The 15,751-nt window shown below is 38.2% G+C and overlaps 1 protein-coding gene across 3 annotated transcripts in view; it reads right to left on the bottom strand.

The window, feature by feature from the left end:
* Positions 1-15,751, bottom strand: part of HECW2 (HECT, C2 and WW domain containing E3 ubiquitin protein ligase 2) — a 433,607-nt gene that overhangs the window by 356,933 nt on the left and 60,923 nt on the right. The window contains exon 1 of one of the 3 annotated variants that reach the window (XM_027865817.1): positions 7,568-7,602. The exons of the other annotated variants lie outside the window; for them this stretch is intronic. The gene's annotated coding sequence lies outside the window, so the exon portion shown is untranslated. Of the gene's footprint in view, positions 1-7,567; positions 7,603-15,751 lie in introns of those variants that run through there. 3 annotated transcript variants of the gene reach the window in all.

Here is a 15,751-nt window from a genome sequence, read left to right as displayed (position 1 = left end):
GAAGGCTGATGTACCATAGGATTGACGCCAGTCTGTTCACCTTCCACTGAAAATGTCCCTGGGAGTAGAGATAATATTAGAGAATGCTGGGAACCAAGTAGAATAAGACTAGATTATCAAGGACCCTGGAAGCCTTAATACATGAGGCATTAAGAAGCCAAATCCAGACTTGAAAAACAGATAGGTTAAGGAGTAATTATTCACATTATAAGTGGATTCTTAACATCACAAAATAATCCACTGCAGGGATCTTTGAGCAAGAGTTCCAATGGAACTTTTTTGAATATAATCCAATTTACAAAATCAGGTTTAAACTCAAATTTTCAGGAGCACTGTTAGGCAAAATGAGGTCTGTCTGTAGAGGTAGACCCTCAAGATAGCCATGAATTATTTCTCTCTGGGCAACAACATAGCCATATACCAAGAAGCTTTCCAACTAAAGAAATCACAATACTCAAGATAAAATAGCATGTTATTCCCTCAGCTGCAACAATAGTATCTCAATCAGTTTATAAGTCCAATTCTGACCACAAATAATCTTGGGCAGCTTCTGGTAGCTTGAAAGAAAGTTAGCAAAAAACTTTCCCCACCTTCGAAAGCTTAAAACTCCAAAGTAAACTGCCGGCCGCGCCGACCTTGTGCCGGCCGCACTGTGCACTCTCCTCCTATAAGGAGCAGGCTGCCAGAGTCATACTTACCAGTATTTAGAGCCTACCCGGATACACACACAGAGACGAGCCCATCAGGAGATGCCAACACTGGAGCTTTATTAAGAGGCCATCACAGCAACGCCAAGCAGGAAGGCCAGAGCAACAGAGCAGGAGCAAAGAGAGCGCGTGATCCGACCACGACCCTTCCTTAAGTACCTACTTAGCCCCTCCTCCTCAGCCCGCCTACTAGTCAATGATTGTAGGGTCAGATACCGGAAGGGGCTGTCTGAGTTTAGCGCACCAAGGGAGAGGGAGTGACGCAGGAGGCTAGGACCGGATACAGGAAGGAGGCGTCTGGGATTAGTGCATAGACAAAGGGAGAGTACGTGACCTAGGAAGTCAGGCCCAGATACCGGGAGGAGGCGTCTGGGGTCAGTGCTACACAAAGGGAAGGTACGTGACCCAGGAAGTCAGGAAGGACATAGGAAGGAGGCATCTGGGGTTGACGTTGCAAATAGGGAGGGGACTAAGCAAAGGGAACTCGTCCTCTGCCGTCCCACTCCCACGTGGCACAGCCCTCTGCCTCAGGAGCACGTGCTCTGGCTACTTCCTTGCACCCCGATCCTTCCCCAGCTTAACTCACATAGCACTGCCTACTGCCTCAGGGCTTCTCCGTATCCAGCCCATCCCAGTTCACCACAACTCCACCCACCACAGCCCCTGCCTCGACTTCCAAATACCCAGATCCTACCCCAATCTTGCCACAATCTTAACCGGGCAGCACCCAACATCAGACAGTCCCTCACAGTAAACTGCACTCAAATTGAAGAAATGGTGATTGATTCAAAGAAATATTGAGGACCCTGACCTTTCAACTCCGGAGGAGATAAGAGTCCAGACTACAGCTTGAGCTATGAGAGAAAGAAGAGCACTACGTACATTTATAGATAGAAAATATTTCTGATATGTTTGCTTTGTTGTTAGTGCTCAAGAGAGAAACTGTATTTAAAGAAGAAAGGGTAGTTAAACACCCAAAAAAACCAATTTGGGAACTGTGTGAAAAAAGCATATTCAGCGAAATGTTTAATGTTAACATAGTCAAAGAAAAGATAGAAATTGAACTGGAAAAAGGACAATGATGTGCAGTCACATTTTAACAACAATTCATATATCTATTAGGTTCTGGGCCTACCTCTGTAGGCCTCTGTTTCATCATCTATGAAATGACAAAGTTAGACAAAATAGTAGAATTTCAGAGAAGACTTGGCTAGTCATAATATCAGAGATCTAAAGCTGAAAGGGATGTTAGACGCTTTCAAGTCTAGCCCCCTCATTTTACAAATGAGGAAACTGAGCCACAGAAAATGTAAGCGACTTGCCCAAAGTTGTCTGAGGCAGGATTAGAGCTCAAATCTTTCTAACTCCAAGTCTTTCAGTCTGTCTAATATGCCACTTAGCTGTTCCTTAATTATACAGATGAAGAAATGGAGATTCAGAAGAATAAAATGATTTGCCAAAAGTAGCACAGTAAGTGTGTGCAAGAGACCAAGTTTCTTGATTCCCAGATTTTCTATAAAACGAGAGTACTTTCTGGTATCTTTCTGATCTTAAAAGTCTCTGATTCTGTGCTATTCTTCCTAGGTAAAAACCCTTGACTTACTTAAAAAAAAGAGATGATGTCAACATCTGAAAGTCTGACAGACAAATCTAGGCCTAGATGTGTAACCTTTTTTAATTATTATGCTGACCTAGGCACGCTTCCTAGGTACACAAGTGACCAGATTGTCACTTCAAAGGTGGATTGACTCACTTTTCCAAACAGGAAAATAATCCTCATATGCAACCCCTCTTCAAACATAGGCATCCTTTCAACTTTGCAAATATCTAGCCTTAGAAATCTTTTTAAATGTGCAAAATCTTTTCAAAAGAATTTAGGAAGAAATTCCAAGTGATGGGAGGATTATTCTCTATGCTAGAGAAGAGGGACGTGGAATCTCCTCTGAAGATGTTTAAGAAAGGATTATAGACAATTCCTTCTTTGTGGCTGTTCAAATGCAATATTATCCAGGGACTGACAAAAGGGTTGTGATGACCTTCCAAGAAAAACCACTGAGGAAATGCAAGGTAGTGAATGGTAAGAACTTAAAAGGAAGAAAGAGTTGCTCCTTTGCTTATAGATTACATTGTTCATGATGGCCAGCTCAAACCACTGCTAGAATGAACAACCAGGTCACTCCTCAGATCTGGCTCCTTACCAGACTTGGCTACAGGGGCAAATGGCAATTTCCACTATGGACTCTAATTGCTGGACCTCAGGTGGCCCCTTTCCATCATTTAATTCTCACAAGGTTATAACCTAGTCTCTCTCACCTAAGAATCTGGAAAGAAGAGAGACAGAGGCACCATGACTTTTATGGCCAGAAGATGCTACTACAACTACTACTACTATTACTATTACTATTACTACTACTACTAATACTACTACTACTACTACTACTACTACTACTACTACTACTACTACTTTTGCTACCTGAAGGCTCTTCTTATTCAAAAACCACCAGAAAAAAACCATGTTTTGTTTATTCCAGCCTTCAGTATGCACACTCAATTATGGCTCAGAAGCCAATTAGGCTTTGCATCATCATATAATAAGTCAACAAGAAACAGAGGATATCTGCACATGTAGAGGGGAAAGTCCTGCAATCATGCTTTTCCAGAAGCAGGTTCACCAATGCTCTAAGGACTGGACCCTAATTGACCAGTGGCTTGTTACAAAAGAAAGCTCTGAACTGGCTGAAATAGTTGTCACAGAATCTGTGATCCAGGGGCAGCTAGGTGGTGCAGTGGATAGAGCTCTGGCCTTGGATACAGCTCTGGCCTTGGAGTCAGGAGGACCTGAGTTCAAATCTGGCATCAGACACTGGACACTTACTAGCTGTGTGACCCTGGTTAAGTCACTTAACCCTGTTCGCCTCAGTTTTCTCATATGTAAAATGAGCTGGAGAAGGAAAGGGCAAACTATTCCAGTATCTTTGTCAAGAAAATCCCAAAAAGAGGTCAAAAATAGAGTCAGACTAAACAATACAACCAAAGGGTTCATTTAATGTAGCAGCAAACACCCCTACACGTTTCAATATAGGCCCTGAAGGTATCACTGTATTATAGCACAATGCAACAACTAACGATGACTTTGAGACACCAAGAGAAGTTTAAATTATGTTCCTTTTCTTCCATGAAGATTTTAAAATATTCTATCATTCCATTCTTAAAATACTTCCATCAAAAAGAGTTGAAAAAAGCTAAATATTCAACACCCAAAAGGATTAGCATTAGTTATTTGAAAAGCTTACTTATATGGGAACTCCTTGTCCCAAAGCAATGCTAGAAAAATAAGGTATCACTAAATTATCTACTGTGCTCTTATGTAGTTTCCTGAACTCAAATACTAAGTTCAAAATTTAATATTGCTATACTAACCATAATTAGGCAGAACTATACAGAAAATGCAAAATCAATTATGTTTAATATAATGAATAGGAGCATATGTGTTAAAATAGACTGATTAGTCTCACTAAAGGAACATTAATATTAAATAATTGCCAATTTGTCTCCAAAGGATAGAAGCAGGTGCAATTGGTGGACATTTCAAAGAGGCAATTTAGACTTGTGAGTCAAGAAAAACTAATAATTGGAGTGGTCCAAAAGTGGAGAGCTACCTTAGGATGTGATGGGCTCATCTTCTACCTTGGAAATCTTCAAGCACAGCCTAGATGACCATTAGTCAGGTATGCCGAAATAATGAATCCTTTCAAATACAAGTTAGACTAGATGGCCACTGAGGGCCCTTCCAATTCCCAGATGCCATGCTTCTGTAATTTAAACTGTAACAGCACAACAATAGCTCACATGTATATGGAGCTTTACAGGCCTAGAAGGTACAGTCTTCACAACGACCCTGTCAAGTAAGTAATACATGTGTGTTGTTATCCTCATTTTGCAGATGAGGAAAACGAGGCTTAATAGGTCAAATAACTTTGTTGTCACATTGCTAATAAGTGCTAAAACTGAGATCTTCTGATTTTGAGTCTTGGCTTTATCCCTCCATGCCATGCTAGTGGCAGCTAGGTAGTGCGGTAGATAGAGCCTAGAGTAAGAAAGACCTGATTTCAAATCTAGCCTCAGACACTTACTAGCTGTGTGAACCTGGGCAAGTCACATAATGTTGCTTGCCTCAGTTTCCTCATCTTTAAAATGAGTTGGAGGACATGACAAACCACTACAGTATCTTCGCCAAGAAAATCCCAGTGGGGTCACAAAGAGTTGGACGTGACTGAAAAACAACTGAACAACAACAGCAACCATACTTCTAGTCACAGTATCCTAGAAAGCTTTTGTTTTATTGGGATTTGACATTTTCCGAGCAAAGGGAAAAGAAAAACATGTAGTGAGTATACTAATGTACCTGTCCGTGTGTTGTAATTACTAATCAAGTCCGAAGTCCTCCAGCCCTGTCGATGACAAATGCGTCTTGACAATATCTGCAGCAGCCGGGAATGGTAAGCAGTACAAAGAGTGAATTCTCCCTTTGTGAAGACCACTCCGGACTAAAGTCACTGTGTCTAATAATTAGTTTTAAAAAACTATTAGTTTTAAAGAAAAGTGACCCCAGAGAAGAGATATAAGAAGACAACTCCTGTTTTTGTTTTTTGCCCAAGTGGACAGCTGTGAACATGGGAGACTATTTTTTGATGTGATGGCTAGTTTTACTGAAGTGTGTTTTTTAATTGTTTTTTCTTTGTCAAAAGGTATGCTTCTAAGGAAGGGGGAGGAGGGATACACTGGGAAATAAATGTAGATGATGTAAAAAACAAAAGTACCCACAAAAAAAATGTTAAGTGCCACACATATGAGGGAAACAAAGGAAAAACCCTACCACAGACTTACTGATTCACTTCTGCAAATAAACTTTCAACAGCAACTAATTATAGAAAGTGTTCTTCCCCCTTAAAGAATTTTAGGAACTTAACCATGAATGTAAATAGAAAGTTCTAAGTGTCGTTTTAACACTTTCAGTGCATTGCCTGCCAATGCAAACCCAATAAAGTAATTTTAAACCCTGTGATTTTATATTCAACTCTTATAAACAGTCATGCAAATTCAAGCTAAAGCATACGGCAATGCTCAAGTTCCCATCTAGCATGTACAATGTTAAAAATGAAAGTTGAACAAAGAAAGAGTTCTGTTGGGTGTTTTGTTTATTTATAGAGAATTCAAAGAATAAAATATTTTTTTTAAAAAAATGAAAATCATTATTTTAATATAAGGTGTTAACATTCAACCATGTCACCAGAATTTATGATGGCAAAAATCTAACTGTCCATTTCTATCAACTCAAATTTCAAGCAAAATAGAATAGTCACTTTCCGAAAACCTCTTCAACTTCACTTAAAAAAAGTTTTATATACCAGTATTAATTAAGTAATTATAGCTGATCCACAAGATAAGAAAATAGAAATCCCTACACACACACACACACACACACACACACACACACACACACGTGTGTGTGTGCGTGCTAAAAACCCCAAGTGTTCCAATGAACACTGGAAAAAGTTACTACTAGAGCTCATTTAGTACCCAGACACAGTAAGCACAAGCAAATTTGCAGGCTTGTGACTTGGATGCTAATCATAGGGATCACTCTTGGCTGTAGTGACCCTGCCCAAACACCATGAATTACTACCAACCAACAAGAAGCAGCAGGTGCCAATTCCGTGTAGTCTCATGAAAATGAAGAGCAAAAGGGAAAAAGGAATCCAATTGGGCTAAAAATATGCCATAATGAATGGTGGGCACTCAGAGCCACACAGTGGAGGGTAAGCAGCACATAATAAGGCTGATGGAAAGAGGACCAGAAAAGGAGCTGAGGACAGTCCTCTCCCTCTGACGGTTATTCAAGGGAGGTTCCTAAGACACCAAGTCCCATAGCTTGGGACAACCCAGTAGTTCCAATGGAAAAGGACGGACCAAAGAGCAGAGTAAGAGAATAGTCAGAAGACCAGAAGATCAAAAGAGAAAACCTGTATAAAAACCTAACACACAGTTAAATAAGCCAAAGGAGAAGATCCTAAAAACAGAAGGGAGATTGAGCAAAACAAAAAGAAACCAAAACACTTTGAACAAGTATGTGAAGGAAAATGAACTAATATTTATTGCCCAGGGATCATGGAACAATATCAAGAATGTCTAAAATGTTTCAAAAGGCTAATAAGATAATAATAAAACAAATAATAGCAAGATAAATTAATTATGAATTTAGGTCAGAAATTAGAGCTCTCAATGTAGAAATAAGAAAACACAAATAGCAGATCAGGGAGAAAAAAAGCTGAAATGATGGAGAATCTCTCCAAAGAAGTAGAAGCCATGAGAAAGAGAATGAGAAACAGAATGAAATCAATATCAAAGTAGAGAAAAAAGTCACAGAAAAAGAAAATGGCAACAATGTTGTAGTAATATATTAAATCTATATAAGCCAAAGCAAAAAAAAATTAAATGAAGAGAAAATAAATACAGAGATAACTTAAGGATCATAGGTTTCCCAGAAGAACATAACAAATTTTTAAAAACTGAATGCCACATTTCAACTGAATTATCCCAAAATGAAGTGAAGTAGATTTTCACATCTCGGTAAATTTTTCAAGAATCTCAGTTTTGGAATGGAACACAAATACATGTATGGTAATATCTTTAAAAAGGATAAAATGCTAATTTTGGTTTTTTTTTCAAGGAAACCCTGAGTTATTGCCAGTATCCAAATAACGTGAAAACTTCAAAATTCATAATAAGAAAAAAATTATTATTTTAGGTATACTGACTGCCTTTATCAATCCTACTACCACCAACATCCTTCTACTTACCATGGTTTCAGGTAGAAAGCACTCATCAACCCTCCCACTGCTTCATTTTACAGATGGCAAACCAGAGATAATCAAAAAAAATGACATTTTTAACAGGGTCATACAAAAAGTATGTGGAGTGACCAAGAATGGAACCTAAATATCCTGAGTCACAATCTTGTGCTCTGTCATCTAGAACATAAAATAAAAAATAAAGAGGAAGAAACACCACCCTCCTATTGTGTCCATCCAAGTCACAGTCAATACCTCACTGTCTCATTGTTTTCCCCATTTTTAATCAAAACAGTCACAATTGTGCTGTAAAGCCTATTCCAAGCAAACAGAACTGGAAAAACCCAGCTCTGTTACAAGCAACAAGAAAAAAAAAAGAAGAGGAAGAAGAAGAATATCATATTTCTATACTATTAAAAAAAAAAACTTTGCCCTCCCCTGAACTTGTGTTCAAAATCATTAGTAAATAAAGCCACAAAACCTAAAACAAGTTAGGTTTTAGTAGAAATAAATTTTAAAAGACAAAATGGATTAGAGAATGTGACTTTCTCCAGGCTGAGGAAATACTCAAGAATGCCAATTAATATATCATTTATTTCTGTGATCTACACTGGAAGTTATAACTTCAGAGAGCTAGCAGAGCATGATTTTCAGGAATTAGATCATCTCTTGGCTCTAAACAACACATTTATTGAAAAATATTAGTGGAATGGGGGGTGGGTGAGTGGGTAATAAAATGGCCATGAGGATCATAACCATAAATAAAAACCACACATGTTAAGGAAGGCTTCTTGAAGACAATAAATTTCATCTGTAAAGAAATACTTTTTTCAACATAAAAGAATAAAGTATTAAGGGTTATTTTGATCCACATTTAATGCCCTTCACAACAAAAACTGGGTTGTACACCTCTGTGACTCTAGCTGAAGTAGCCTCTCTCACAGACACTTTGGATAGTCATTGTATCCTTTAAAAGGGAGGGAGAAGAGGATCTTGAGGACTTAGAGTTTGCGGTTCTAAAGAGAATTAACTGTTATGGCCGGAGAAAGGCTCTGTAGGCATAGAAAGAGAGGACTAAGAGAAATTCTCTCTTGATGAAACAGAGAGAGTTGACTGCAATGGAAAGAGTCTCAAGAGACATTTTGAGAAAGCTGAGTTTAATTATTTTGTGTAGAAAACATCCAGAGAAGAGACTTTAGCTGCCTTCCTGAGAGAAATAAAAGGTGAGAGGGAGAAGGAGGAGGAGGAAGGAGGGAAGGTGGAAGAAGGAAGAGGAGGAGGAGATAGAAGAAGAAGAAGAAGAAGCAGCTTAGGGGAAAATTGGATTAGTTCATTTATTTTTAAACTAGGGTACAGGTTCAGAGCAAATTGATTAATTAGAGAAATTTTATTTTCTGTTAATACATTTCTATTAAGTTATGAGGAAATATTAGATCCTTTAACTGTCTTAGAACCTAGGTAGAGGATTATTACAGAAAAAAGCCAATAATAGGAAGTGGGGAGGAGTAATGCTTAGTATTGTGGTTAATTACTACATATATCAGATACCCACATAGATTACTTATAGCAATATCATCATCCCTAAACTCTGTTACATCTCCATTCGTATTACTGTACAATAAAAATAGCTAGCATTTACATAGCACTTTAAGATATGCAGTACGCTTTCCACACATCATTTCATTTTATGCCTACACTGACACAGGGAGATAGATGCTATTATTATGCCCATTTTAAAAATGAGAAAACTGAGGCAGATAGTTAAGTGATGTGCCCAAGGTCACATAACTGGTAAGTGACTGAGGCAGAATTTGAAATTAGATCTCTCTGACTGCAGGTCTAGCATTCCATACATTGCATAACCTATCTGCCATATACGATGTTGAGTTGTGAGTAGGTTTTGGTGAGAAAAAATGGAAAGGCTTTAAACACAGCACTAGGAATGGACTGCATGTCTGTCAACCAGTAGAACTGCTACCTCAAGAGTTTGTGGGTTCCTGCTTGCAGAGGCTGGATAACTACTTCTTGGGTATGTTACAGTGGGTATTCCTTTTGGCCTAAGTTAGACTAGATGTCCTCTGAGGTCCCTTCCAACTCTTAAATTCTATGATTCTGTGAAGGACTGACCTAGCGAAGAGAAAACAGTCCTATCACCAATAGATTGGGCATCAATCAAGCTTATCTTTTTCAACCACAAGTTAGGCAGACTTGTTTTATAAGAAGGACTGAGATATGCCTCAGTGGAAAGGATACCCCTGGCTTGGGAAGCACCAAGTCAGGTCAGGAAGAAACAACAGAGATAGGTGTTCCTATCATTTTTAATGAGGAAAAGAATTTTAAGATCTCTAACTCTCCTTATCCTAACTGGTCTGGATTCATTGCTCCAGTCCAAGTTCTTGGGGAGCATGTACACGCACCCTCCCCACAACAAAATCTGAACCAGTTTGGGACACTTTGTGTCACATTGGAAGCACCTAAACCTACAAACATTCCTTTAGCAAAAGCTCTGAATAGCTCTCCCACAAAAGGTAGACTGGAACAACTCAGTTGAGATTTATCAAACCATAGGATACTCCATTGATGGATCATAATCCATCGTATATGGCAGATTTAGAACTAGACCATAGAAGCCATCTAGTGGAACCCCCTAATTTTATACATAAGGAACTGAGACCCAGGGATGTTATGTGACTTGGCCAAGATCACACAGGTGGTAAGCATCAGAGGCAGGATTTTAACCTTTCCTCTAAGTAATGGTCATAAGAATTGTCAGAAATTTTGGATGGGATGACTTCTAAAGAAATTTACTAACACTAAAAATTACTTTTCGTCTGCCTTAGACCTGTGACACACTTATTACACAAATTCCTGGTTGATAAGACAAAAACATAGTAGGTAAGGTGAAATAATACATTTTAAGCTTTTCTCCCAAATTAACATCATTTACAAACATTATACACACTAGCACTCAAAATGCTTACTGATTTTCATATCTGTTTCCTGGAGTACTCACTTAATCTTAATCAACATATCAAGCTGAGATTTTGCTTGATCTGTTTTTCATCACTTGATGTGCTTGGAGAATTCATTGTCCAGTTTAATAGTTAAAAATCATCATCCAGGGCTTCACTACCTAAAGAAAATAAAGATGAAATTTTGCTAGGGGAAAAAAAAGAATTGTCAGAAAAGGTTAATCCCATGTTCTATCAAGCCTAGAATTCTTTCACGGACATGTTCTTGCTCAGTCTCAGTTGTCTGAATGCTGCTTTTCCTTTAAAAGTTAGAATGCAAACAACTCATAGGTCAAGTACCTAGTTAGATTGCCAGGGTTTTTATTACCATTGTTTAATATCAGAACCTCTCAAAGTGGCCACAAGAGGATGAAATGGGGAGAAAGGTGGGCAGAGAAGAAGGGAAGAGATGGTCTCCTGGACGTCACTTAAAGATTATTAACTTACTATTAACATCTCAGATACCAGTCAGGGATGAAGATGAGGACAAAAGCCTATGATTTCTGGGAAGAAACACCAAGAAGAGAAAATCCCCTCTATCAAAGTAGGTTGGCACTTTCTCTGCAGCTCACAGAGTTGCCTAGAACACCGAGAGTTTAACTGATTTGCCTAGTATGTGTCAGAGACAAGTCTTGACTTTCTGGCTCTAAAAACAGTTCTCTATCCACTACAAAATCTCTAAGAGCAGAAAGTCACAGGTATACTTCCAAGAGGCAATTGAGAGGATGGTAGGATCTTTAAGGAACTTCCTCACACCAGGAATTCTTTCCTAAAGGGCAACCAAGGTAGAATTTTGCATCACATGAAGTGTTTCTTTTTCCATCATCTTTCCAAGATACATTGTCTTGAACTACTATTCTTGTGCCAAGTTCATAAGTCATATATTTAATAATCATTTCTAAACTTTTCCAGCAATCAAGCTGACTGATCTATAGTTTCCAAAATCTACATTTGTTACTATTTCTGAAAACTAGTGCTTTAACTTTTTCAATAGTCTTCTGGTGTCTCTCATTTTTCATGATTTATCAAACATCACCTGCTTTTATCCCTGGTTCAGTGATAACATCTGGAAATTCTTTCAGAACTCTGGAATGTATTTCATCTGGGGCCTTGAGCCTTGAATTCACTTAAATCAGCTAGGTGTTCTTTTACACCATCCTCTCCTGGTGGTGGATTTTAATTTCCTCTTAACCATAACAATTATTAAAAAATAACTGCCATGTTTCATTTTTTGTTGGCAGTAGGGAAATGGGCTGGTTTGATCTGAGTCGGTACAAATAAATACTTCTGGTATTCAAGCAGAGGCTGCATGACCATCTGTCAGGGACACTGCATGGGTAGATAATTTATTAGATGTCCTTTCCAAATAAGAACTGATGGTACATAAGCCTGCCATTGAGGGAAGAGCTGGGGATCCCAGTCCTAAGTAGTTCCCTACTGCAAATGAACTTAACAAAAAATTATTTTGAAGATTATTCAAAGGTTCTGCTGATCCTTTCCTTTTCTTGTCTGTTGTTCCCTGCTTCTTACTTCTACCCTGCCTCTTCTTTTCCTTTTTAATGGTCATGATTTGTAATGAAGATTCTCTCCTAGGCTTTCATCTCAGGAGATGCAGATGAAGATTTCCCGTAACGCCAACACCAGAAAAATAACATGTAGACTTTATTTAACTCCAGTTTTCCATTAGCACTATGTTTGAGAAGAGACAGGGAATTATGCCACTATCCTGCCAAACAAGGCTTGAATTTTTCCTGGCACAATTCATTTCAGCAATAAAGTAGCTATGATGGGAACATAAGTTCCTAGAATTTAATTATGCGTATAAGATCAAACCAGTATAACAGATTCAGTTTTTGCTTTGCATTAAGAACAAGAAACCAAATGTTGTGTCTTAAATAAAATATCAGCTTTGTGCAAAAGTATAGCCTATCAATTTAGGTCCTAAAGCCATGAAAGTTTCAATCTAAGACAACTACTGCACTTGACACTGTCAGTAAGTAATTAGCTGTTTTTAGATTCCAAATTTTAAAATAATGCACTCTTTTTTCCTGCTGGTTGCTTTTCCTAGGAGTCAGTTTTACTTCATGCATTTGCTATCAGATCACTAAATAAAAAATTACAGAACTCTACCCACAAGGAACCCTCAATTCTCTGCTTCAGGGTTTCTAGGGGGACTTGTCCCAATCTTTCTTCCTGAGTTAAATGAGATCAGACACATTCAGGATGGTCTGTATAACCTTTGACATCTTTTACATTAAGCTATTTATATTCATACTTCACAAATGTATTTCCTGACTACCAGAACAGTTCATTTTGACCATAAATGAATCTTCAGTATGTGCTGTGGCCTCCAGTCCTATGCAGTGAGAAATCCTTACTCTGCTTAGTTCTTAAATTATGTACCTTCTTCATTGCTTCAGGCACAGGCACTGTACCATTCACAAGACATCATTAGTGAATAGGAAATGAATTATTAGTAACAATATGCTCTGAGACCTCAGTGCAGTAAGGGTGAAACATGTGCCAGACCTCATTCTACCGTTTTCCTCCTTAAATAATACATGTGTAGGGATGATGGAGGCATAAATTTTATCCATGAAAATTAGTAGAAATAGAAATAAAACCCAAGAGATGTTCTTCTATTGCATTTTTCTTCAACCACCCCAAATCTCAGAAGAAATTCTGCATGTTCTGTGTATGTAGGCCAGTTGCTGTGACGCAGGAGGGGGGCTGAGACTTTGGAATATGAATTTTTGAAATAGCTAAAAGTAGCACCAGCTGGGATTAGACAACGTTTGGTACTGCAAACGGTGAACCTGCTTAACATGACTGTCTGTTTTAGCTTTGAATGACATTTGATTTATAAATCCTTATTGTTACAAAGAAGAAGAAGAAAAAAGAAAAGATGCTGTGTATTTATCCTAATACAACGGCTCCAGAGGGCAGGAAACGTTACTTGCAACAAACTGGGCAATTTGGGGCCTTTTCTTTCCTCCTCTTAGCATTAGAAACAGCCATCTTTCTTCTGGTATGAGACAAACCCAATCCTATCTGACCTTCTAATGTTTAAATAAAATATGATTTTGAAAATGCTGAACACTAAATTAACAAGAAGTGGGATGCTTTATTTCTAATGAATTACCTATTCATTCAACATAATCCTGCTAAACAAATTGCTAAATGATTGGAAAGAGAATAAATTTACATTGCTACATACAACCATATAGCATAATGTGAAGAGTACTAGATCTGAGAGTCAAGGAAGACCTACGTTCAAATTCTGACAGGAACAAGTGACTTAGCCGCTCTGAGCCCAATTTTCTCATCTGTAAAACAGGGATAATAACACCTATAGCACCCAACTCACAAGGTTGCTTGTTTTGTTGTTGCTTGAGTGAGAGTTCTAGAAATATTAAAGGTTAAACTAAAAACAAATGTCAGTTTTGATTATTATGGTCTGTTTTTTATCATCATCTCTTTCAACTCCTTCTCCAAAGAGAAAATAGTTACTTCTGTAGGTAGAGCCCACTTTGCTCAGATACGATTGCAAAAAACCTCCATGGAATAGATATAAAATCAAGATCAGAACCCAAGTAGATGTGACATGATTCCTGTCACCACTTTGAGAGATGTGGACTACTTACTACAGTCATGTCAGGAAGATGAACTATTTTCACCGGAACTACCTGAACAATATAAAGCACACATAATAGCGGGATTCCAATACATCACAGCTTCCAGAATGAACTCAGGGCAAACCTGTGACTAACACCATTGATTGACCTAAGACAAAACAATGTTGCAGGGAGCAGTGAGTTTCATAGGAAAAATATTATAAATCAGCCAGTCATGCACTGATAGGGTCTTGTTACAGAGAGCTCATAGTACTGTATTGCTGCTAAGAAAAAAGAAATTTCAAAAATAAATAAACTGATAAGTTTACAGTAAGTTGAGTCTAACCAGAGATGGGTTTGGCAGGCATGGTTTATATAGCACCCAACCCCCACTCTAATTTATCAGTCTCAAGGTTATCTAGGAAACACTGGTCAATCCACTTTTTCATTGATCCTTGGTTGTTTTCTCCCTCCCACTCACCCCATTGGCCCTTCTCCCCTACAAGGGAAAGGATAGAGAAAGAGTCCCAGTCACTGTACCTCAACTAAGAAGATAACAGACGATTAGTAGGTTAATGGGCCATCCCTTGGTAGAGAAAGAAACCTTCACACTTCTCTAGAGATACAAAAGCATAACAACACACAGAGCAGAGACAGATGTTCTGCCTCCTTCAGCCCTGGGAAAGGGTGAAGGCTATTTCTCTCACAAGCCTTCTCTGTGCAACTTTCTAAAGTAGAGGCACTATCTACATTCCTATGCATGAGGTCACTTAGGAGCTCGGTGAGAAGCATATGGAGAGTTGGTAGACAGGTACAGAAAAGGGGAATGACAAACTTAAACTTTACCTATTTCAAATTTTTTTCCAAAGCCAACCTTACCACAGAAAAAGGAGGGGAAATTTTTTTTGAAATTTTCTCTTGAATCATATGGCCTCATCTCTCTGACACCCAGAATTCTGGCTAGCATTATTACTACTATGGTTCAGTTATACTGGAGCTTAAATGGAATTTTGTGAGTTGGTCTAGGAACCACTATTTATAGCATTGTTTCTGTGGGAAAGTATGTCCCAGTAATCAACTGACAAATGAAGATTTAGAGTACAATCCATAGATAGATGGAGGGCTGCCTATGTGTATAAAAGGGTTGCTCTGTATCAGTCCAAATATATGAGAGGTCCTTTAAAGAAATATATATATATGTATGTATATATATATATATATAGGTACTCAGTAAAAAATAGATAAGAGATGTTCTTATAAGCTTTATTTGTTGGAGAAAAGGAGAGTGAGAGCTGTACAGATGCATTTGTATGTGTATGTGCGTGTGTGTGTGTTTCATACAGAATTGTTAATGGAGAAAAAAAGTAAAGCCTTTCTGTCTTGTCCAAGAGAGACTTACAGTTTCTGGGTGCAGGCGAATAGATCCAAGGGAAATTCAGTCATCGAGGTTCAAGGCAATGGACATTTAGATAATGAGAAAAGGCTTTTAGTTCAATGCAAACTGCTGTTTTCAAAAGAGGGAAGAGCTCATAGGTACCCTAGAAAAGGTATAAAGACAGGAAATGTGA

Source organism: Vombatus ursinus, unplaced genomic scaffold (genome assembly GCF_900497805.2).
Source record: "Vombatus ursinus unplaced genomic scaffold, bare-nosed wombat genome assembly UNPS02014779.1, whole genome shotgun sequence".
Taxonomy (NCBI): domain Eukaryota; kingdom Metazoa; phylum Chordata; class Mammalia; order Diprotodontia; family Vombatidae; genus Vombatus; species Vombatus ursinus.
This window is presented reverse-complemented; position numbering and strand designations above follow the sequence as displayed.